The 20586-nt window shown below is 52.5% G+C and overlaps 21 non-coding genes and 10 pseudogenes across 21 annotated transcripts; all 31 read left to right on the forward strand.

Moving 5' to 3' along the window:
• The first annotated feature begins 78 nt into the window (after positions 1–78).
• On the forward strand, positions 79–197 carry LOC138217748 (5S ribosomal RNA; annotated as a pseudogene).
• Positions 198–734: 537 nt separating this feature from the next.
• On the forward strand, positions 735–853 carry LOC138245187 (5S ribosomal RNA). The gene has a single exon (XR_011193800.1). It is a non-coding gene; the product is annotated as a 5S ribosomal RNA (ribosomal RNA).
• Positions 854–1390: 537 nt separating this feature from the next.
• LOC138245188 (5S ribosomal RNA) lies at positions 1391–1509 on the forward strand. Its single transcript, XR_011193801.1, has one exon. It is a non-coding gene; the product is annotated as a 5S ribosomal RNA (ribosomal RNA).
• A 537-nt stretch (positions 1510–2046) lies between these two features.
• Positions 2047–2165, forward strand: LOC138244196 (5S ribosomal RNA). Its single transcript, XR_011192809.1, has one exon. It is a non-coding gene; the product is annotated as a 5S ribosomal RNA (ribosomal RNA).
• Positions 2166–2702: 537 nt separating this feature from the next.
• Positions 2703–2821, forward strand: LOC138218173 (5S ribosomal RNA; annotated as a pseudogene).
• Positions 2822–3358: 537 nt separating this feature from the next.
• On the forward strand, positions 3359–3477 carry LOC138244207 (5S ribosomal RNA). Its single transcript, XR_011192820.1, has one exon. It is a non-coding gene; the product is annotated as a 5S ribosomal RNA (ribosomal RNA).
• Positions 3478–4014: 537 nt separating this feature from the next.
• On the forward strand, positions 4015–4123 carry LOC138219098 (5S ribosomal RNA; annotated as a pseudogene).
• Positions 4124–4660: 537 nt separating this feature from the next.
• LOC138218374 (5S ribosomal RNA) lies at positions 4661–4778 on the forward strand (annotated as a pseudogene).
• Positions 4779–5315: 537 nt separating this feature from the next.
• Positions 5316–5434, forward strand: LOC138216851 (5S ribosomal RNA). The gene has a single exon (XR_011180563.1). It is a non-coding gene; the product is annotated as a 5S ribosomal RNA (ribosomal RNA).
• A 537-nt stretch (positions 5435–5971) lies between these two features.
• On the forward strand, positions 5972–6090 carry LOC138218662 (5S ribosomal RNA; annotated as a pseudogene).
• A 537-nt stretch (positions 6091–6627) lies between these two features.
• On the forward strand, positions 6628–6746 carry LOC138218174 (5S ribosomal RNA; annotated as a pseudogene).
• Positions 6747–7283: 537 nt separating this feature from the next.
• Positions 7284–7402, forward strand: LOC138244218 (5S ribosomal RNA). Its single transcript, XR_011192831.1, has one exon. It is a non-coding gene; the product is annotated as a 5S ribosomal RNA (ribosomal RNA).
• Positions 7403–7939: 537 nt separating this feature from the next.
• Positions 7940–8048, forward strand: LOC138219099 (5S ribosomal RNA; annotated as a pseudogene).
• Positions 8049–8585: 537 nt separating this feature from the next.
• On the forward strand, positions 8586–8703 carry LOC138218375 (5S ribosomal RNA; annotated as a pseudogene).
• Positions 8704–9240: 537 nt separating this feature from the next.
• LOC138216853 (5S ribosomal RNA) lies at positions 9241–9359 on the forward strand. Its single transcript, XR_011180565.1, has one exon. It is a non-coding gene; the product is annotated as a 5S ribosomal RNA (ribosomal RNA).
• A 537-nt stretch (positions 9360–9896) lies between these two features.
• On the forward strand, positions 9897–10015 carry LOC138218834 (5S ribosomal RNA). Its single transcript, XR_011181544.1, has one exon. It is a non-coding gene; the product is annotated as a 5S ribosomal RNA (ribosomal RNA).
• Positions 10016–10552: 537 nt separating this feature from the next.
• Positions 10553–10671, forward strand: LOC138244753 (5S ribosomal RNA). Its single transcript, XR_011193368.1, has one exon. It is a non-coding gene; the product is annotated as a 5S ribosomal RNA (ribosomal RNA).
• Positions 10672–11208: 537 nt separating this feature from the next.
• On the forward strand, positions 11209–11317 carry LOC138218856 (5S ribosomal RNA; annotated as a pseudogene).
• Positions 11318–11854: 537 nt separating this feature from the next.
• On the forward strand, positions 11855–11972 carry LOC138217527 (5S ribosomal RNA). The gene has a single exon (XR_011181239.1). It is a non-coding gene; the product is annotated as a 5S ribosomal RNA (ribosomal RNA).
• Positions 11973–12509: 537 nt separating this feature from the next.
• On the forward strand, positions 12510–12627 carry LOC138217528 (5S ribosomal RNA). The gene has a single exon (XR_011181240.1). It is a non-coding gene; the product is annotated as a 5S ribosomal RNA (ribosomal RNA).
• A 1177-nt stretch (positions 12628–13804) lies between these two features.
• On the forward strand, positions 13805–13922 carry LOC138217529 (5S ribosomal RNA). Its single transcript, XR_011181241.1, has one exon. It is a non-coding gene; the product is annotated as a 5S ribosomal RNA (ribosomal RNA).
• Positions 13923–14458: 536 nt separating this feature from the next.
• LOC138217530 (5S ribosomal RNA) lies at positions 14459–14576 on the forward strand. Its single transcript, XR_011181242.1, has one exon. It is a non-coding gene; the product is annotated as a 5S ribosomal RNA (ribosomal RNA).
• Positions 14577–15113: 537 nt separating this feature from the next.
• LOC138218663 (5S ribosomal RNA) lies at positions 15114–15232 on the forward strand (annotated as a pseudogene).
• A 537-nt stretch (positions 15233–15769) lies between these two features.
• On the forward strand, positions 15770–15888 carry LOC138244081 (5S ribosomal RNA). Its single transcript, XR_011192695.1, has one exon. It is a non-coding gene; the product is annotated as a 5S ribosomal RNA (ribosomal RNA).
• A 537-nt stretch (positions 15889–16425) lies between these two features.
• On the forward strand, positions 16426–16543 carry LOC138217531 (5S ribosomal RNA). The gene has a single exon (XR_011181243.1). It is a non-coding gene; the product is annotated as a 5S ribosomal RNA (ribosomal RNA).
• Positions 16544–17078: 535 nt separating this feature from the next.
• LOC138245021 (5S ribosomal RNA) lies at positions 17079–17197 on the forward strand. Its single transcript, XR_011193637.1, has one exon. It is a non-coding gene; the product is annotated as a 5S ribosomal RNA (ribosomal RNA).
• A 537-nt stretch (positions 17198–17734) lies between these two features.
• On the forward strand, positions 17735–17852 carry LOC138217533 (5S ribosomal RNA). The gene has a single exon (XR_011181245.1). It is a non-coding gene; the product is annotated as a 5S ribosomal RNA (ribosomal RNA).
• A 537-nt stretch (positions 17853–18389) lies between these two features.
• On the forward strand, positions 18390–18508 carry LOC138245387 (5S ribosomal RNA). Its single transcript, XR_011193997.1, has one exon. It is a non-coding gene; the product is annotated as a 5S ribosomal RNA (ribosomal RNA).
• A 537-nt stretch (positions 18509–19045) lies between these two features.
• On the forward strand, positions 19046–19164 carry LOC138216954 (5S ribosomal RNA). Its single transcript, XR_011180667.1, has one exon. It is a non-coding gene; the product is annotated as a 5S ribosomal RNA (ribosomal RNA).
• Positions 19165–19701: 537 nt separating this feature from the next.
• On the forward strand, positions 19702–19819 carry LOC138217534 (5S ribosomal RNA). The gene has a single exon (XR_011181246.1). It is a non-coding gene; the product is annotated as a 5S ribosomal RNA (ribosomal RNA).
• A 537-nt stretch (positions 19820–20356) lies between these two features.
• Positions 20357–20475, forward strand: LOC138244082 (5S ribosomal RNA). Its single transcript, XR_011192696.1, has one exon. It is a non-coding gene; the product is annotated as a 5S ribosomal RNA (ribosomal RNA).
• Positions 20476–20586: the final 111 nt, after the last annotated feature.

Here is a 20586-nt window from a genome sequence, read left to right on the forward strand (position 1 = left end):
AGGGAAAAAAAGCAGCGTCGTAAAAGAGGTGACGGAGCTGTCCTCTCAATAAGAAGGGTGCCAGCGAGCCTCGCTCTCGTTTACGGCCACACCCCCTTGAGCACGCCTGATCTCGTCTGATCTCGGAAGCTAAAGAGGGATGGGCCTGGTTAGTACTTGGATGGGAGACCGCCTGGGAATACCAGGTGCTGTAAGCTTTTAAGCGCAGGAGGCGCCCTATACCCGCTCGCTCGCTCATTCCCCTGTTCACACGTGCAGTGCGGCTTGTCCGTCTGTTTATTTGTCAGCTTTGGCGAGACACGGGTGCTTGTGTATTAGCGTGAGCGTTTTTTATTCTGATCAGGAACAGTTTTACAAGTCCGCAAAGGATCGAGGAAAGGTTTATCGCCAGCTGAAAAGAGACACAGCGCTTCGGCTGTGGAGACTTGTTCGGCTGGCGTTCGGAGAGTCGCGTTTTTCAGAATTGTATTGAGATCGTTTTCCAAAGAGCTCAGATGTCAAAGCACAGCAGCAGCTCTCCACAGCGATCCTCTATAGCGCCCTTTCTCCCGCAGCTCCGTCCTCATTGGAAGGAAGCAAGAGTGAAAGGCTGAAGTGAAATAGAGCGGGGACGAAGGCAGTGAAGAGAGAGAACGTGGGAAGAAGAGAAAAACGCAAGGGAAAAAAAGCAGCGTCGTAAAAGAGGTGACGGAGCTGTCCTCTCAATAAGAAGGGTGCCAGCGAGCCTTGCTCTCGCTTATGGCCACACCCCCTTGAGCACGCCTGATCTCGTCTGATCTCGGAAGCTAAACAGGGATGGGCCTGGTTAGTACTTGGATGGGAGACCGCCTGGGAATACCAGGTGCTGTAAGCTTTTAAGCGCAGGAGGCGCCCTATCCCCGCTCGCTCGCTCATTCCCCTGTTCACACGTGCAGTGCGGCTTGTCCGTCTGTTTATTTGTCAGCGTTGGCGAGACAAGGGTGCTTGTGTATTAGCGTGAGCGTTTTTTATTCTGATCAGGAACAGTTTTACAAGTCCGCAAAGGATCGAGGAAAGGTTTATCGCCAGCTGAAAAGAGACACAGCGCTTCGGCTGTGGAGACTTGTTCGGCTGGCGTTCGGAGAGTCGCGTTTTTCAGAATTGTATTGAGATCGTTTTCCAAAGAGCTCAGATGTCAAAGCACAGCAGCAGCTCTCCACAGCGATCCTCTATAGCGCCCTTTCTCCCGCAGCTCCGTCCTCATTGGAAGGAAGCAAGAGTGAAAGGCTGAAGTGAAATAGAGCGGGGACGAAGGCAGTGAAGAGAGAGAACGTGGGAAGAAGAGAAAAACGCAAGGGAAAAAAAGCAGCGTCGTAAAAGAGGTGACGGAGCTGTCCTCTCAATAAGAAGGGTGCCAGCGAGCCTTGCTCTCGCTTATGGCCACACCCCCTTGAGCACGCCTGATCTCGTCTGATCTCGGAAGCTAAACAGGGATGGGCCTGGTTAGTACTTGGATGGGAGACCGCCTGGGAATACCAGGTGCTGTAAGCTTTTAAACGCAGGAGGCGCCCTATCCCCGCTCGCTCGCTCATTCCCCTGTTCACACGTGCAGTGCGGCTTGTCCGTCTGTTTATTTGTCAGCGTTGGCGAGACAAGGGTGCTTGTGTATTAGCGTGAGCGTTTTTTATTCTGATCAGGAACAGTTTTACAAGTCCGCAAAGGATCGAGGAAAGGTTTATCGCCAGCTGAAAAGAGACACAGCTCTTCGGCTGTGGAGACTTGTTCGGCTGGCGTTCGGAGAGTCGCGTTTTTCAGAATTGTATTGAGATCGTTTTCCACAGAGCTCAGATGTCAAAGCACAGCAGCAGCTCTCCACAGCGATCCTCTATAGCGCCCTTTCTCCCGCAGCTCCGTCCTCATTGGAAGGAAGCAAGAGTGAAAGGCTGAAGTGAAAAAGAGCGGGGACGAAGGCAGTGAAGAGAGAGAACGTGGGAAGAAGAGAAAAACGCAAGGGAAAAAAAGCAGCGTCGTAAAAGAGGTGACGGAGCTGTCCTCTCAATAAGAAGGGTGCCAGCGAGCCTTGCTCTCGCTTACGGCCACACCCCCTTGAGCACGCCTGATCTCGTCTGATCTCAGAAGCTAAACAGGGATGGGCCTGGTTAGTACTTGGATGGGAGACCGCCTGGGAATACCAGGTGCTGTAAGCTTTTAAGCGCAGGAGGCGCCCTATCCCCGCTCGCTCGCTCATTCCCCTGTTCACACGTGCAGTGCGGCTTGTCCGTCTGTTTATTTGTCAGCTTTGGCGAGACACGGGTGCTTGTGTATTAGCGTGAGCGTTTTTTATTCTGATCAGGAACAGTTTTACAAGTCCGCAAAGGATCGAGGAAAGGTTTATCGCCAGCTGAAAAGAGACACAGCGCTTCGGCTGTGGAGACTTGTTCGGCTGGCGTTCGGAGAGTCGCGTTTTTCAGAATTGTATTGAGATCGTTTTCCACAGAGCTCAGATGTCAAAGCACAGCAGCAGCTCTCCACAGCGATCCTCTATAGCGCCCTTTCTCCCGCAGCTCCGTCCTCATTGGAAGGAAGCAAGAGTGAAAGGCTGAAGTGAAATAGAGCGGGGAGGAAGGCAGTGAAGAGAGAGAACGTAGGAAGAAGAGAAAAACGCAAGGGAAAAAAAGCAGCGTCGTAAAAGAGGTGACGGAGCTGTCCTCTCAATAAGAAGGGTGCCAGCGAGCCTTGCTCTCGCTTACGGCCACAGCCCCTTGAGCACGCCTGATCTCGTCTGATCTTGGAAGCTAAACAGGGATGGGCCTGGTTAGTACTTGGATGGGAGACCGCCTGGGAATACCAGGTGCTGTAAGCTTTTAAGCGCAGGAGGCGCCCTATCCCCGCTCGCTCGCTCTTTCCCCTGTTCACACGTGCAGTGCGGCTTGTCCGTCTGTTTATTTGTCAGCGTTGGCGAGACAAGGGTGCTTGTGTATTAGCGTGAGCGTTTTTTATTCTGATCAGGAACAGTTTTACAAGTCCGCAAAGGATCGAGGAAAGGTTTATCGCCAGCTGAAAAGAGACACAGCGCTTCGGCTGTGGAGACTTGTTTGGCTGGCGTTCGGAGAGTCGCGTCTTTCAGAATTGTATTGAGATCGTTTTCCACAGAGCTCAGATGTCAAAGCACAGCAGCAGCTCTCCACAGCGATCCTCTATAGCGCCCTTTCTCCCGCAGCTCCGTCCTCATTGGAAGGAAGCAAGAGTGAAAGGCTGAAGTGAAAAAGAGCGGGGACGAAGGCAGTGAAGAGAGAGAACGTGGGAAGAAGAGAAAAACGCAAGGGAAAAAAAGCAGCGTCGTAAAAGAGGTGACGGAGCTGTCCTCTCAATAAGAAGGGTGCCAGCGAGCCTTGCTCTCGCTTACGGCCACACCCCCTTGAGCACGCCTGATCTCGTCTGATCTCAGAAGCTAAACAGGGATGGGCCTGGTTAGTACTTGGATGGGAGACCGCCTGGGAATACCAGGTGCTGTAAGCTTTTAAGCGCAGGAGGCGCCCTATCCCCGCTCGCTCGCTCATTCCCCTGTTCACACGTGCAGTGCGGCTTGTCCGTCTGTTTATTTGTCAGCTTTGGCGAGACACGGGTGCTTGTGTATTAGCGTGAGCGTTTTTTATTCTGATCAGGAACAGTTTTACAAGTCCGCAAAGGATCGAGGAAAGGTTTATCGCCAGCTGAAAAGAGACACAGCGCTTCGGCTGTGGAGACTTGTTCGGCTGGCGTTCGGAGAGTCGCGTTTTTCAGAATTGTATTGAGATCGTTTTCCACAGAGCTCAGATGTCAAAGCACAGCAGCAGCTCTCCACAGCGATCCTCTATAGCGCCCTTTCTCCCGCAGCTCCGTCCTCATTGGAAGGAAGCAAGAGTGAAAGGCTGAAGTGAAATAGAGCGGGGACGAAGGCAGTGAAGAGAGAGAACGTGGGCAGAAGAGAAAAACGCAAGGGAAAAAAAGCAGCGTCGTAAAAGAGGTGACGGAGCTGTCCTCTCAATAAGAAGGGTGCCAGCGAGCCTCGCTCTCGCTTACGGCCACACCCCCTAGAGCACCCCTGATCTCGGAAGCTAAACAGGGATGGGCCTGGTTAGTACTTGGATGGGAGACCGCCTGGGAATACCAGGTGCTGTAAGCTTTTAAGCGCAGGAGGCGCCCTATCCCCGCTCGCTCGCTCATTCCCCTGTTCACACGTGCAGTGCGGCTTGTCCGTCTGTTTATTTGTCAGCTTTGGCGAGACACGGGTGCTTGTGTATTAGCGTGAGCGTTTTTTATTCTGATCAGGAACAGTTTTACAAGTCCGCAAAGGATCGAGGAAAGCTTTATCGCCAGCTGAAAAGAGACACAGCGCTTCGGCTGTGGAGACTTGTTCGGCTGGCGTTCGGAGAGTCGCGTTTTTCAGAATTGTATTGAGATCGTTTTCCACAGAGCTCAGATGTCAAAGCACAGCAGAAGCTCTCCACAGCGATCCTCTATAGCGCCCTTTCTCCCGCAGCTCCGTCCTCATTGGAAGGAAGCAATAGTGAAAGGCTGAAGTGAAATAGAGCGGGGACAAAGGCAGTGAAGAGAGAGAACGTGGGAAGAAGAGAAAAACGCAAGGGAAAAAAAGCAGCGTCGTAAAAGAGGTGACGGAGCTGTCCTCTCAATAAGAAGGGTGCCAGCGAGCCTTGCTGTCGCTTACGGCCACACCCCTTGAGCACGCCTGATCTCGTCTGATCTCGGAAGCTAAACAGCGATGGGCCTGGTTAGTACTTGGATGGGAGACCGCCTGGGAATACCAGGTGCTGTAAGCTTTTAAGCGCAGGAGGCGCCCTATCCCCGCTCGCTCGCTCATTCCCCTGTTCACACGTGCAGTGCGGCATGTCCGTATGTTTATTTGTCAGCTTTGGCGAGACACGGGTGCTTGTGTATTAGCGTGAGCGTTTTTTATTCTGATCAGGAACAGTTTTACAAGTCCGCAAAGGATCGAGGAAAGGTTTATCGCCAGCTGAAAAGAGACACAGCGCTTCGGCTGTGGAGACTTGTTCGGCTGGCGTTCGGAGAGTCGCGTTTTTCAGAATTGTATTGAGATCGTTTTCCACAGAGCTCAGATGTCAAAGCACAGCAGCAGCTCTCCACAGCGATCCTCTATAGCACCCTTTCTCCCTCAGCTCCGTCCTCATTGGAAGGAAGCAAGAGTGAAAGGCTGAAGTGAAATAGAGCGGGGACGAAGGCAGTGAAGAGAGAGAACGTGGGAAGAAGAGAAAAACGCAAGGGAAAAAAAGCAGCGTCGTAAAAGAGGTGACGGAGCTGTCCTCTCAATAAGAAGGGTGCCAGCGAGCCTTGCTCTCGCTTACGGCCACACCCCCTTGAGCACGCCTGATCTTGTCTGATCTCGGAAGCTAAACAGGGATGGGCCTGGTTAGTACTTGGATGGGAGACCGCCTGGGAATACCAGGTGCTGTAAGCTTTTAAGCGCAGGAGGCGCCCTATCCTCGCTCGCTCGCTCATTCCCCTGTTCACACGTGCAGTGCGGCTTGTCCGTCTGTTTATTTGTCAGCTTTGGCGAGACACGGGTGCTTGTGTATTAGCGTGAGCGTTTTTTATTCTGATCAGGAACAGTTTTACAAGTCCGCAAAGGATCGAGGAAAGGTTTATCGCCAGCTGAAAAGAGACACAGCGCTTCGGCTGTGGAGACTTGTTCGGCTGGCGTTCGGAGAGTCGCGTTTTTCAGAATTGTATTGAGATCGTTTTCCACAGAGCTCAGACGTCAAAGCACAGCAGCAGCTCTCCACAGCGATCCTCTATAGCGCCCTTTCTCCCGCAGCTCCGTCCTCATTGGAAGGAAGCAAGAGTGAAAGGCTGAAGTGAAATAGAGCGGGGACGAAGGCAGTGAAGAGAGAGAACGTGGGAAGAAGAGAAAAACGCAAGGGAAAAAGAGCAGCGTCATAAAAGAGGTGACGGAGCTGTCCTCTCAATAAGAAGGGTGCCAGCGAGCTTTGCTCTTGCTTATGGCCTCACCCCCTTGAGCACGCCTGATCTCGTCTGATCTCGGAAACTAAACAGAGATGGGCCTGGTTAGTACTTGGATGGGAGACCGCCTGGGAATACCAGGTGCTGTAAGCTTTTAAGCGCAGGAGGCGCCCTATCCCCGCTCGCTCGCTCATTCCCCTGTTCACACGTGCAGTGCGGCTTGTCCGTCTGTTTATTTGTCAGCTTTGGTGAGACACGGGTGCTTGTGTATTAGCGTGAGCGTTTTTTATTCTGATCAGGAACAGTTTTACAAGTCCGCAAAGGATCGAGGAAAGGTTTATCGCCAGCTGAAAAGAGACACAGCGCTTCGGCTGTGGAGACTTGTTCGGCTGGCGTTCGGAGAGTCGCGTTTTTCAGAATTGTATTGAGATCGTTTTCCACAGAGCTCAGATGTCAAAGCACAGCAGCAGCTCTCCACAGCGATCCTCTATAGCGCCCTTTCTCCCGCAGCTCCGTCCTCATTGGAAGGAAGCAAGAGTGAAAGGCTGAAGTGAAATAGAGCGGGGAGGAAGGCAGTGAAGAGAGAGAACGTAGGAAGAAGAGAAAAACGCAAGGGAAAAAAAGCAGCGTCGTAAAAGAGGTGACGGAGCTGTCCTCTCAATAAGAAGGGTGCCAGCGAGCCTTGCTCTCGCTTACGGCCACAGCCCCTTGAGCACGCCTGATCTCGTCTGATCTTGGAAGCTAAACAGGGATGGGCCTGGTTAGTACTTGGATGGGAGACCGCCTGGGAATACCAGGTGCTGTAAGCTTTTAAGCGCAGGAGGCGCCCTATCCCCGCTCGCTCGCTCTTTCCCCTGTTCACACGTGCAGTGCGGCTTGTCCGTCTGTTTATTTGTCAGCGTTGGCGAGACAAGGGTGCTTGTGTATTAGCGTGAGCGTTTTTTATTCTGATCAGGAACAGTTTTACAAGTCCGCAAAGGATCGAGGAAAGGTTTATCGCCAGCTGAAAAGAGACACAGCGCTTCGGCTGTGGAGACTTGTTTGGCTGGCGTTCGGAGAGTCGCGTCTTTCAGAATTGTATTGAGATCGTTTTCCACAGAGCTCAGATGTCAAAGCACAGCAGCAGCTCTCCACAGCGATCCTCTATAGCGCCCTTTCTCCCGCAGCTCCGTCCTCATTGGAAGGAAGCAAGAGTGAAAGGCTGAAGTGAAAAAGAGCGGGGACGAAGGCAGTGAAGAGAGAGAACGTGGGAAGAAGAGAAAAACGCAAGGGAAAAAAAGCAGCGTCGTAAAAGAGGTGACGGAGCTGTCCTCTCAATAAGAAGGGTGCCAGCGAGCCTTGCTCTCGCTTACGGCCACACCCCCTTGAGCACGCCTGATCTCGTCTGATCTCAGAAGCTAAACAGGGATGGGCCTGGTTAGTACTTGGATGGGAGACCGCCTGGGAATACCAGGTGCTGTAAGCTTTTAAGCGCAGGAGGCGCCCTATCCCCGCTCGCTCGCTCATTCCCCTGTTCACACGTGCAGTGCGGCTTGTCCGTCTGTTTATTTGTCAGCTTTGGCGAGACACGGGTGCTTGTGTATTAGCGTGAGCGTTTTTTATTCTGATCAGGAACAGTTTTACAAGTCCGCAAAGGATCGAGGAAAGGTTTATCGCCAGCTGAAAAGAGACACAGCGCTTCGGCTGTGGAGACTTGTTCGGCTGGCGTTCGGAGAGTCGCGTTTTTCAGAATTGTATTGAGATCGTTTTCCACAGAGCTCAGATGTCAAAGCACAGCAGCAGCTCTCCACAGCGATCCTCTATAGCGCCCTTTCTCCCGCAGCTCCGTCCTCATTGGAAGGAAGCAAGAGTGAAAGGCTGAAGTGAAATAGAGCGGGGACGAAGGCAGTGAAGAGAGAGAACGTGGGCAGAAGAGAAAAACGCAAGGGAAAAAAAGCAGCGTCGTAAAAGAGGTGACGGAGCTGTCCTCTCAATAAGAAGGGTGCCAGCGAGCCTCGCTCTCGCTTACGGCCACACCCCCTAGAGCACCCCTGATCTCGGAAGCTAAACAGGGATGGGCCTGGTTAGTACTTGGATGGGAGACCGCCTGGGAATACCAGGTGCTGTAAGCTTTTAAGCGCAGGAGGCGCCCTATCCCCGCTCGCTCGCTCATTCCCCTGTTCACACGTGCAGTGCGGCTTGTCCGTCTGTTTATTTGTCAGCTTTGGCGAGACACGGGTGCTTGTGTATTAGCGTGAGCGTTTTTTATTCTGATCAGGAACAGTTTTACAAGTCCGCAAAGGATCGAGGAAAGCTTTATCGCCAGCTGAAAAGAGACACAGCGCTTCGGCTGTGGAGACTTGTTCGGCTGGCGTTCGGAGAGTCGCGTTTTTCAGAATTGTATTGAGATCGTTTTCCACAGAGCTCAGATGTCAAAGCACAGCAGAAGCTCTCCACAGCGATCCTCTATAGCGCCCTTTCTCCCGCAGCTCCGTCCTCATTGGAAGGAAGCAATAGTGAAAGGCTGAAGTGAAATAGAGCGGGGACAAAGGCAGTGAAGAGAGAGAACGTGGGAAGAAGAGAAAAACGCAAGGGAAAAAAAGCAGCGTCGTAAAAGAGGTGACGGAGCTGTCCTCTCAATAAGAAGGGTGCCAGCGAGCCTTGCTGTCGCTTACGGCCACACCCCTTGAGCACGCCTGATCTCGTCTGATCTCGGAAGCTAAACAGCGATGGGCCTGGTTAGTACTTGGATGGGAGACCGCCTGGGAATACCAGGTGCTGTAAGCTTTTAAGCGCAGGAGGCGCCCTATCCCCGCTCGCTCGCTCATTCCCCTGTTCACACGTGCAGTGCGGCATGTCCGTATGTTTATTTGTCAGCTTTGGCGAGACACGGGTGCTTGTGTATTAGCGTGAGCGTTTTTTATTCTGATCAGGAACAGTTTTACAAGTCCGCAAAGGATCGAGGAAAGGTTTATCGCCAGCTGAAAAGAGACACAGCGCTTCGGCTGTGGAGACTTGTTCGGCTGGCGTTCGGAGAGTCGCGTTTTTCAGAATTGTATTGAGATCGTTTTCCACAGAGCTCAGATGTCAAAGCACAGCAGCAGCTCTCCACAGCGATCCTCTATAGCACCCTTTCTCCCTCAGCTCCGTCCTCATTGGAAGGAAGCAAGAGTGAAAGGCTGAAGTGAAATAGAGCGGGGACGAAGGCAGTGAAGAGAGAGAACGTGGGAAGAAGAGAAAAACGCAAGGGAAAAAAAGCAGCGTCGTAAAAGAGGTGACGGAGCTGTCCTCTCAATAAGAAGGGTGCCAGCGAGCCTTGCTCTCGCTTACGGCCACACCCCCTTGAGCACGCCTGATCTTGTCTGATCTCGGAAGCTAAACAGGGATGGGCCTGGTTAGTACTTGGATGGGAGACCGCCTGGGAATACCAGGTGCTGTAAGCTTTTAAGCGCAGGAGGCGCCCTATCCTCGCTCGCTCGCTCATTCCCCTGTTCACACGTGCAGTGCGGCTTGTCCGTCTGTTTATTTGTCAGCTTTGGCGAGACACGGGTGCTTGTGTATTAGCGTGAGCGTTTTTTATTCTGATCAGGAACAGTTTTACAAGTCCGCAAAGGATCGAGGAAAGGTTTATCGCCAGCTGAAAAGAGACACAGCGCTTCGGCTGTGGAGACTTGTTCGGCTGGCGTTCGGAGAGTCGCGTTTTTCAGAATTGTATTGAGATCGTTTTCCACAGAGCTCAGATGTCAAAGCACAGCAGCAGCTCTCCACAGCGATCCTCTATAGCGCCCTTTCTCCCGCAGCTCCGTCCTCATTGGAAGGAAGCAAGAGTGAAAGGCTGAAGTGAAAAAGAGCGGGGACGAAGGCAGTGAAGAGAGAGAACGTGGGAAGAAGAGAAAAACGCAAGGGAAAAAAAGCAGCGTCGTAAAAGAGGTGACGGAGCTGTCCTCTCAATAAGAAGGGTGCCAGCGAGCCTTGCTCTCGCTTATGGCCACACCCCCTTGAGCACACCTGATCTCGTCTGATCTCGGAAGCTAAACAGGGATGGGCCTGGTTAGTACTTGGATGGGAGACCGCCTGGGAATACCAGGTGCTGTAAGCTCTTAAGCGCAGGAGGCGCCCTATCCCCGCTCGCTCGCTCATTCCCCTGTTCACACGTGCAGTGCGGCTTGTCCGTCTGTTTATTTCTCAGCTTTGGCGAGACACGGGTGCTTGTGTATTAGCGTGAGCGTTTTTTATTCTGATCAGGAACAGTTTTACAAGTCCGCAAAGGATCGAGGAAAGGTTTATCGCCAGCTGAAAAGAGACACAGCGCTTCGGCTGTGGAGACTTGTTCGGCTGGCGTTCGGAGAGTCGCGTTTTTCAGAATTGTATTGAGATCGTTTTCCACAGAGCTCAGATGTCAAAGCACAGCAGCAGCTCTCCACAGCGATCCTCTATAGCGCCCTTTCTCCTGCAGCTCCGTCCTCATTGGAAGGAAGCAAGAGTGAAAGGCTGAAGTGAAATAGAGCGGGGACGAAGGCAGTGAAGAGAGAGAACGTGGGAAGAAGAGAAAAACGCAAGGGAAAAAAAGCAGCGTCGTAAAAGAGGTGACGGAGCTGTCCTCTCAATAAGAAGGGTGCCAGCGAGCCTTGCTCTTGCTTACGGCCACACCCCCTTGAGCACGCCTGATCTCGTCTGATCTCGGAAGCTAAACAGGGATGGGCCTGGCTAGTACTTGGATGGGAGACCTCCTGGGAATACCAGGTGCTGTAAGCTTTTAAGCGCAGGAGGCGCCCTATCCCCGCTCGCTCGCTCATTCCCCTGTTCACACGTGCAGTGCGGCTTCTCTGTCTGTTTATTTGTCAGCTTTGGCGAGACACGGGTGCTTGTGTATTAGCGTGAGCGTTTTTTATTCTGATCAGGAACAGTTTTACAAGTCCGCAAAGGATCGAGGAAAGGTTTATCGCCAGCTGAAAAGAGACACAGCGCTTCGGCTGTGGAGACTTGTTCGGCTGGCGTTCGGAGAGTCGCGTTTTTCAGAATTGTATTGAGATCGTTTTCCACAGAGCTCAGATGTCAAAGCACAGCAGCAGCTCTCCACAGCGATCCTCTATAGCGCCCTTTCTCCCGCAGCTCCGTCCTCATTGGAAGGAAGCAAGAGTGAAAGGCTGAAGTGAAATAGAGCGGGGACGAAGGCAGTGAAGAGAGAGAACGTGGGAAGAAGAGAAAAACGCAAGGGAAAAAAAGAAGCGTCGTAAAAGAGGTGACAGAGCTGTCCTCTCAATAAGAAGGGTGCCAGCGAGCCTTGCTCTCGCTTATGGCCACACCCCCTTGAGCACACCTGATCTCGGAAGCTAAACAGGGATGGGCCTGGTTAGTACTTGGATGGGAGACCGCCTGGGAATACCAGGTGCTGTAAGCTTTTAAGCGCAGGAGGCGCCCTATCCCCGCTCGCTCGCTCATTCCCCTGTTCACACGTGCAGTGCGGCTTGTCCGTCTGTTTATTTGTCAGCTTTGGCGAGACACGGGTGCTTGTGTATTAGCGTGAGCGTTTTTTATTCTGATCAGGAACAGTTTTACAAGTCCGCAAAGGATCGAGGAAAGGTTTATCGCCAGCTGAAAAGAGACACAGCGCTTCGGCTGTGGAGACTTGTTCGGCTGGCGTTCGGAGAGTCGCGTTTTTCAGAATTGTATTGAGATCGTTTTCCACAGAGCTCAGATGTCAAAGCACAGCAGCAGCTCTCCACAGCGATCCTCTATAGCGCCCTTTCTCCCGCAGCTCCGTCCTCATTGGAAGGAAGCAAGAGTGAAAGGCTGAAGTGAAATAGAGCGGGGACGAAGGCAGTGAAGAGAGAGAACGTGGGAAGAAGAGAAAAACGCAAGGGAAAAAAAGCAGCGTCGTAAAAGAGGTGACGGAGCTGTCCTCTCAATAAGAAGGGTGCCAGCGAGCCTTGCTCTCGCTTACGGCCACACCCCTTGAGCACGCCTGATCTCGTCTGATCTCGGAAGCTAAACAGGGATGGGCCTGGTTAGTACTTGGATGGGAGACCGCCTGGGAATACCAGGTGCTGTAAGCTTTTAAGCGCAGGAGGCGCCCTATCCCCGCTCGCTCGCTCATTCCCCTGTTCACACGTGCAGTGCGGCTTGTCCGTCTGTTTATTTGTCAGCTTTGGCGAGACACGGGTGTTTGTGTATTAGCGTGAGCGTTTTTTATTCTGATCATGAACAGTTTAACAAGTCCGCAAAGGATCGAGGAAAGGTTTATCGCCAGCTGAAAAGAGACACAGAGCTTCGGCTGTGGAGACTTGTTCGGCTGGCGTTCGGAGAGTCGCGTTTTTCAGAATTGTATTGAGATCGTTTTCCACAGAGCTCAGATGTCAAAGCACAGCAGCAGCTCTCCACAGCGATCCTCTATAGCGCCCTTTCTCCCGCAGCTCCGTCCTCATTGGAAGGAAGCAAGAGTGAAAGGCTGAAGTGAAATAGAGCTGGGACAAAGGCAGTGAAGAGAGAGAACGTGGGAAGTAGAGAAAAACGCAAGGGAAAAAAAGCAGCGTCATAAAAGAGGTGACGGAGCTGTCCTCTCAATAAGAAGGGTGCCAGCGAGCCTTGCTCTCGCTTACGGCCACACCCCTTGAGCACGCCTGATCTCGTCTGATCTCGGAAGCTAAACAGGGATGGGCCTGGTTAGTACTTGGATGGGAGACCGCCTGGGAATACCAGGTGCTGTAAGCTTTTAAGCGCAGGAGGCGCCCTATCCCCGGTCGCTCGCTCATTCCCCTGTTCACACGTGCAGTGCGGCTTGTCCGTCTCTTTATTTGTCAGCTTTGGCGAGACACTGGTGCTTGTGTATTAGCGTGAGCGTTTTTTATTCTGATCAGGAACAGTTTTACAAGTCCGCAAAGGATCGAGGAAAGGTTTATCGCCAGCTGAAAAGAGACACAGCGCTTCGGCTGTGGAGACTTGTTCGGCTGGCGTTCGGAGAGTCGCGTTTTTCAGAATTGTATTGAGATCGTTTTCAACAGAGCTCTGATGTCAAAGCACAGCAGCAGCTCTCCACAGCGATCCTCTATAGCGCCCTTTCTCCCGCAGCTCCGTCCTCATTGGAAGGAAGCAAGAGTGAAAGGCTGAAGTGAAATAGAGCGGGGACGAAGGCAGTGAAGAGAGAGAACGTGGGAAGAAGAGAAAAACGCAAGGGAAAAAAAGCAGCGTCATAAAAGAGGTGACGGAGCTGTCCTCTCAATAAGAAGGGTGCCAGCGAGCCTTGCTCTCGCTTACGGCCGCACGCCTGATCTCGTCTGATCTCGGAAGCTAAACAGGGATGGGCCTGGTTAGTACTTGGATGGGAGACCGCCTGGGAATACCAGGTGCTGTAAGCTTTTAAGCGCAGGAGGCGCCCTATCCCCGCTCGCTCGCTCATTCCCCTGTTCACACGTGCAGTGCGGCTTGTCCGTCTATTTGTCAGCTTTGGCGAGACACGGGTGCTTGTGTATTAGCGTGAGCGTTTTTTATTCTGATCAGAAACAGTTTTACAAGTCCACAAAGGATCGAGGAAAGGTTTATCGCCAGCTGAAAAGAGACACAGCGCTTCGGCTGTGGAGACTTGTTCGGCTGGCGTTCGGAGAGTCGCGTTTTTCAGAATTGTATTGAGATCGTTTTCCACAGAGCTCAGATGTCAAAGCACAGCAGCAGCTCTCCACAGCGATCCTCTATAGCGCCCTTTCTCCCGCAGCTCCGTCCTCATTGGAAGGAAGCAAGAGTGAAAGGCTGAAGTGAAATAGAGCGGGGACGAAGGCAGTGAAGAGAGAGAACGTGGGAAGAAGAGAAAAACGCAAGGGAAAAAAAGCAGCGTCGTAAAAGAGGTGACGGAGCTGTCCTCTCAATAAGAAGGGTGCCAGCGAGCCTTGCTCTCGCTTACGGCCACACCCCTTGAGCACGCCTGATCTCGTCTGATCTCGGAAGCTAAACAGGGATGGGCCTGGTTAGTACTTGGATGGGAGACCGCCTGGGAATACCAGGTGCTGTAAGCTTTTAAGCGCAGGAGGCGCCCTATCCCCGCTCGCTCGCTCATTCCCCTGTTCACACGTGCAGTGCGGCTTGTCCGTCTGTTTATTTGTCAGCTTTGGCGAGACACGGGTGCTTGTGTATTAGCGTGAGCGTTTTTTATTCTGATCAGGAACAGTTTTACAAGTCCGCAAAGGATCGAGGAAAGGTTTATCGCCAGCTGAAAAGAGACACAGCGCTTCGGCTGTGGAGACTTGTTCGGCTGGCGTTCGGAGAGTCGCGTTTTTCAGAATTGTATTGAGATCGTTTTCCACAGAGCTCAGATGTCAAAGCACAGCAGCAGCTCTCCACAGCGATCCTCTATAGCGCCCTTTCTCCCGCAGCTCCGTCCTCATTGGAAGGAAGCAAGAGTGAAAGGCTGAAGTGAAATAGAGCGGGGACGAAGGCAGTGAAGAGAGAGAACGTGGGAAGAAGAGAAAAACGCAAGGGAAAAAAGCAGCGTCGTAAAAGAGGTGACGGAGCTGTCCTCTCAATAAGAAGGGTGCCAGCGAGCCTTGCTCTCGCTTACGGCCACACCCCTTGAGCACGCCTGATCTCGTCTGATCTCGGAAGCTAAACAGGGATGGGCCTGGTTAGTACTTGGATGGGAGACCGCCTGGGAATACCAGGTGCTGTAAGCTTTTAAGCGCAGGAGGCGCCCTATCCCCGCTCGCTCGCTCATTCCCCTGTTCACACGTGCAGTGCGGCTTGTCCGTCTGTTTATTTGTCAGCTTTGGCGAGACACGGGTGCTTGTGTATTAGCGTGAGCGTTTTTTATTCTGATCAGGAACAGTTTTACAAGTCCGCAAAGGATCGAGGAAAGGTTTATCGCCAGCTGAAAAGAGACACAGCGCTTCGGCTGTGGAGACTTGTTCGGCTGGCGTTCGGAGAGTCGCGTTTTTCAGAATTGTATTGAGATCGTTTTCCACAGAGCTCAGACGTCAAAGCACAGCAGCAGCTCTCCACAGCGATCCTCTATAGCGCCCTTTCTCCCGCAGCTCCGTCCTCATTGGAAGGAAGCAAGAGTGAAAGGCTGAAGTGAAATAGAGCGGGGACGAAGGCAGTGAAGAGAGAGAACGTGGGAAGAAGAGAAAAACGCAAGGGAAAAAGAGCAGCGTCATAAAAGAGGTGACGGAGCTGTCCTCTCAATAAGAAGGGTGCCAGCGAGCTTTGCTCTTGCTTATGGCCTCACCCCCTTGAGCACGCCTGATCTCGTCTGATCTCGGAAACTAAACAGAGATGGGCCTGGTTAGTACTTGGATGGGAGACCGCCTGGGAATACCAGGTGCTGTAAGCTTTTAAGCGCAGGAGGCGCCCTATCCCCGCTCGCTCGCTCATTCCCCTGTTCACACGTGCAGTGCGGCTTGTCCGTCTGTTTATTTGTCAGCTTTGGTGAGACACGGGTGCTTGTGTATTAGCGTGAGCGTTTTTTATTCTGATCAGGAACAGTTTTACAAGTCCGCAAAGGATCGAGGAAAGGTTTATCGCCAGCTGAAAAGAGACACAGCGCTTCGGCTGTGGAGACTTGTTCGGCTGGCGTTCGGAGAGTCGCGTTTTTCAGAATTGTATTGAGATCGTTTTCCACAGAGCTCAGATGTCAAAGCACAGCAGCAGCTCTCCACAGCGATCCTCTATAGCGCCCTTTCTCCCGCAGCTCCGTCCTCATTGGAAGGAAGCAAGAGTGAAAGGCTGAAGTGAAATAGAGCGGGGACGAAGGCAGTGAAGAGAGAGAACGTGGGAAGAAGAGAAAAACGCAAGGGAAAAAAAGCAGCGTCGTAAAAGAGGTGACGGAGCTGTCCTCTCAATAAGAAGGGTGCCAGCGAGCCTTGCTCTCGCTTACGGCCACACCCCCTTGAGCACGCCTGATCTCGTCTGATCTCGGAAGCTAAACAGGGATGGGCCTGGTTAGTACTTGGATGGGAGACCGCCTGGGAATACCAGGTGCTGTAAGCTTTTAAGCGCAGGAGGCGCCCTATCCCCGCTCGCTCGCTCATTCCCCTGTTCACACGTGCAGTGCGGCTTGTCCGTCTGTTTATTTGTCAGCTTTGGTGAGACACGGGTGCTTGTGTATTAGCGTGAGCGTTTTTTATTCTGATCAGGAACAGTTTTACAAGTCCGCAAAGGATCGAGGAAAGGTTTATCGCCAGCTGAAAAGAGACACAGCGCTTCGGCTGTGGAGACTTGTTCGGCTGGCGTTCGGAGAGTCGCGTTTTTCAGAATTGTATTGAGATCGTTTTCCACAGAGCTCAGATGTCAAAGCACAGCAGCAGCTCTCCACAGCGATCCTCTATAGCGCCCTTTCTCCCGCAGCTCCGTCCTCATTGGAAGGAAGCAAGAGTGAAAGGCTGAAGTGAAATAGAGCGGGGACGAAGGCAGTGAAGAGAGAGAACGTGGGAAGAAGAGAAAAACGCAAGGGAAAAAAAGCAGCGTCGTAAAAGAGGTGACGGAGCTGTCCTCTCAATAAGAAGGGTGCCAGCGAGCCTTGCTCTCGCTTACGGCCACACCCCTTGAGCACGCCTGATCTCGTCTGATCTCGGAAGCTAAACAGGGATGGGCCTGGTTAGTACTTGGATGGGAGACCGCCTGGGAATACCAGGTGCTGTAAGCTTTTAAGCGCAGGAGGCGCCCTATCCCCGCTCGCTCGCTCATTCCCCTGTTCACACGTGCAGTGCGGCTTGTCCGTCTGTTTATTTGTCAGCTTTGGCGAGACGCGGGTGCTTGTGTATTAGCGTGAGCGTTTTTTATTCTGATCAGGAACAGTTTTACAAGTCCGCAAAGGATCGAGGAAAGGTTTATCGCCAGCTGAAAAGAGACACAGCGCTTCGGCTGTGGAGACTTGTTCGGCTGGCGTTCGGAGAGTCGCGTTTTTCAGAATTGTATTGAGATCGTTTTCCACAGAGCTCAGATGTCAAAGCACAGCAGCAGCTCTCCACAGCGATCCTCTATAGCGCCCTTTCTCCCGCAGCTCCGTCCTCATTGGAAGGAAGCAAGAGTGAAAGGCTGAAGTGAAATAGAGCGGGGACGAAGGCAGTGAAGAGAGAACGTGGGAAGAAGAGAAAAACGCAAGGGAAAAAAAGCAGCGTCGTAAAAGAGGTGACGGAGCTGTCCTCTCAATAAGAAGGGTGCCAGCGAGCCTTGCTCTTGCTTACGGCCACACCCCCTTGAGCACACCTGATCTCGTCTGATCTCGGAAGCTAAACAGGGATGGGCCTGGTTAGTACTTGGATGGGAGACCGCCTGGGAATACCAGGTGCTGTAAGCTTTTAAGCGCAGGAGGCGCCCTATCCCCGGTCGCTCGCTCATTCCCCTGTTCACACGTGCAGTGCGGCTTGTCCGTCTCTTTATTTGTCAGCTTTGGCGAGACACTGGTGCTTGTGTATTAGCGTGAGCGTTTTTTATTCTGATCAGGAACAGTTTTACAAGTCCGCAAAGGATCGAGGAAAGGTTTATCGCCAGCTGAAAAGAGACACAGCGCTTCGGCTGTGGAGACTTGTTCGGCTGGCGTTCGGAGAGTCGCGTTTTTCAGAATTGTATTGAGATCGTTTTCCACAGAGCTCTGATGTCAAAGCACAGCAGCAGCTCTCCACAGCGATCCTCTATAGCGCCCTTTCTCCCGCAGCTCCGTCCTCATTGGAAGGAAGCAAGAGTGAAAGGCTGAAGTGAAATAGAGCGGGGACGAAGGCAGTGAAGAGAGAGAACGTGGGAAGAAGAGAAAAACGCAAGGGAAAAAAAGCAGCGTCGTAAAAGAGGTGACGGAGCTGTCCTCTCAATAAGAAGGGTGCCAGCGAGCCTTGCTCTCGCTTACGGCCACACCCCTTGAGCACGCCTGATCTCGTCTGATCTCGGAAGCTAAACAGGGATGGGCCTGGTTAGTACTTGGATGGGAGACCGCCTGGGAATACCAGGTGCTGTAAGCTTTTAAGCGCAGGAGGCGCCCTATCCCAGCTCGCTCGCTCATTCCCCTGTTCACACGTGCAGTGCGGCTTGTCCGTCTGTTTATTTGTCAGCTTTGGCGAGACACGGGTGCTTGTGTATTAGCGTGAGCGTTTTTTATTCTGATCAGGAACAGTTTTACAAGTCCGCAAAGGATCGAGGAAAGGTTTATCGCCAGCTGAAAAGAGACACAGCGCTTCGGCTGTGGAGACTTGTTCGGCTGGCGTTCGGAGAGTCGCGTTTTTCAGAATTGTATTGAGATCGTTTTCCACAGAGCTCAGATGTCAAAGCACAGCAGCAGCTCTCCACAGCGATCCTCTATAGCGCCCTTTCTCCCGCAGCTCCGTCCTCATTGGAAGGAAGCAAGAGTGAAAGGCTGAAGTGAAATAGAGCGGGGACGAAGGCAGTGAAGAGAGAGAACGTGGGAAGAAGAGAAAAACGCAAGGGAAAAAAAGCAGCGTCGTAAAAGAGGTGACGGAGCTGTCCTCTCAATAAGAAGGGTGCCAGCGAGCCTTGCTCTCGCTTACGGCCACACCCCCTTGAGCACGCCTGATCTCGTCTGATCTCGGAAGCTAAACAGGGATGGGCCTGGTTAGTACTTGGATGGGAGACCGCCTGGGAATGCCAGGTGCTGTAAGCTTTTAAGCGCAGGAGGCGCCCTATCCCCGCTTGCTCGCTCATTCCCCTGTTCACACGTGCAGTGCGGCTTGTCCGTCTGTTTATTTGTCAGCTTTGGCGAGACACGGGTGCTTGTGTATTAGCGTGAGCGTTTTTTATTCTGATCAGGAACAGTTTTACAAGTCCGCAAAGGATCGAGGAAAGGTTTATCGCCAGCTGAAAAGAGACACAGCGCTTCGGCTGTGGAGACTTGTTCGGCTGGCGTTCGGAGAGTCGCGTTTTTCAGAATTGTATTGAGATCGTTTTCAACAGAGCTCTGATGTCAAAGCACAGCAGCAGCTCTCCACAGCGATCCTCTATAGCGCCCTTTCTCCCACAGCTCCGTCCTCATTGGAAGGAAGCAAGAGTGAAAGGCTGAAGTGAAATAGAGCGGGGACGAAGGCAGTGAAGAGAGAGAACGTGGGAAGAAGAGAAAAACGCAAGGGAAAAAAAGCAGCGTCATAAAAGAGGTGACGGAGCTGTCCTCTCAATAAGAAGGGTGCCAGCGAGCCTTGCTCTCGCTTACGGCCACACCCACTTGAGCACGCCTGATCTCGTCTGATCTCGGAAGCTAAACAGGGATGGGCCTGGTTAGTACTTGGATGGGAGACCGCCTGGGAATACCAGGTGCTGTAAGCTTTTAAGCGCAGGAGGCGCCCTATCCCCGCTCGCTCGCTCATTCCCCTGTTCACACGTGCAGTGCGGCTTGTCCGTCTGTTTATTTGTCAGCTTTGGCGAGACACGGGTGCTTGTGTATTAGCGTGAGCGTTTTTTATTCTGATCAGGAACAGTTTTACAAGTCCGCAAAGGATCGAGGAAAGGTTTATCGCCAGCTGAAAAGAGACACAGCGCTTCGGCTGTGGAGACTTGTTCGGCTGGCGTTCGGAGAGTCGCGTTTTTCAGAATTGTATTGAGATCGTTTTCCACAGAGCTCAGATGTCAAAGCACAGCAGCAGCTCTCCACAGCGATCCTCTATAGCGCCCTTTCTCCCGCAGCTCCGTCCTCATTGGAAGGAAGCAAGAGTGAAAGGCTGAAGTGAAATAGAGCGGGGACGAAGGCAGTGAAGAGAGAGAACGTGGGAAGAAGAGAAAAACGCAAGGGAAAAAAAGCAGCGTCGTAAAAGAGGTGACGGAGCTGTCCTCTCAATAAGAAGGGTGCCAGCGAGCCTTGCTCTCGCTTACGGCCACACCCCTTGAGCACGCCTGATCTCGTCTGATCTCGGAAGCTAAACAGGGATGGGCCTGGTTAGTACTTGGATGGGAGACCGCCTGGGAATACCAGGTGCTGTAAGCTTTTAAGCGCAGGAGGCGCCCTATCCCCGCTCGCTCGCTCATTCCCCTGTTCACACGTGCAGTGCGGCTTGTCCGTCTGTTTATTTGTCAGCTTTGGCGAGACACGGGTGCTTGTGTATTAGCGTGAGCATTTTTTATTCTGATCAGGAACAGTTTTACAAGTCCGCAAAGGATCGAGGAAAGGTTTATCGCCAGCTGAAAAGAGACACAGCGCTTCGGCTGTGGAGACTTGTTCGGCTGGCGTTCGGAGAGTCGCGTTTTTCAGAATTGTATTGAGATCGTTTTCCACAGAGCTCAGATGTCAAAGCACAGCAGCAGCTCTCCACAGCGATCCTCTATAGCGCCCTTTCTCCCGCAGCTCCGTCCTCATTGGAAGGAAGCAAGAGTGAAAGGCTGAAGTGAAATAGAGCGGGGACGAAGGCAGTGAAGAGAGAGAACGTGGGAAGAAGAGAAAAACGCAAGGGAAAAAAAGCAGCGTCGTAAAAGAGGTGACGGAGCTGTCCTCTCAATAAGAAGGGTGCCAGCGAGCCCTGCTCTCGCTTACGGCCACACCCCCTTGAGCACGCCTGATCTCGTCTGATCTCGGAAGCTAAACAGGGATGGGCCTGGTTAGTACTTGGATGGGAGACCGCCTGGGAATACCAGGTGCTGTAAGCTTTTAAGCGCAGGAGGCGCCCTATCCCCGCTCGCTCGCTCATTCCCCTGTTCACACGTGCAGTGCGGCTTGTCCGTCTGTTTATTTGTCAGCTTTGGCGAGACACGGGTGCT

The sequence above is a fragment of the Lepisosteus oculatus genome, chromosome 14 (assembly GCF_040954835.1).
Source record: "Lepisosteus oculatus isolate fLepOcu1 chromosome 14, fLepOcu1.hap2, whole genome shotgun sequence".
Classification (NCBI taxonomy): domain Eukaryota; kingdom Metazoa; phylum Chordata; class Actinopteri; order Semionotiformes; family Lepisosteidae; genus Lepisosteus; species Lepisosteus oculatus.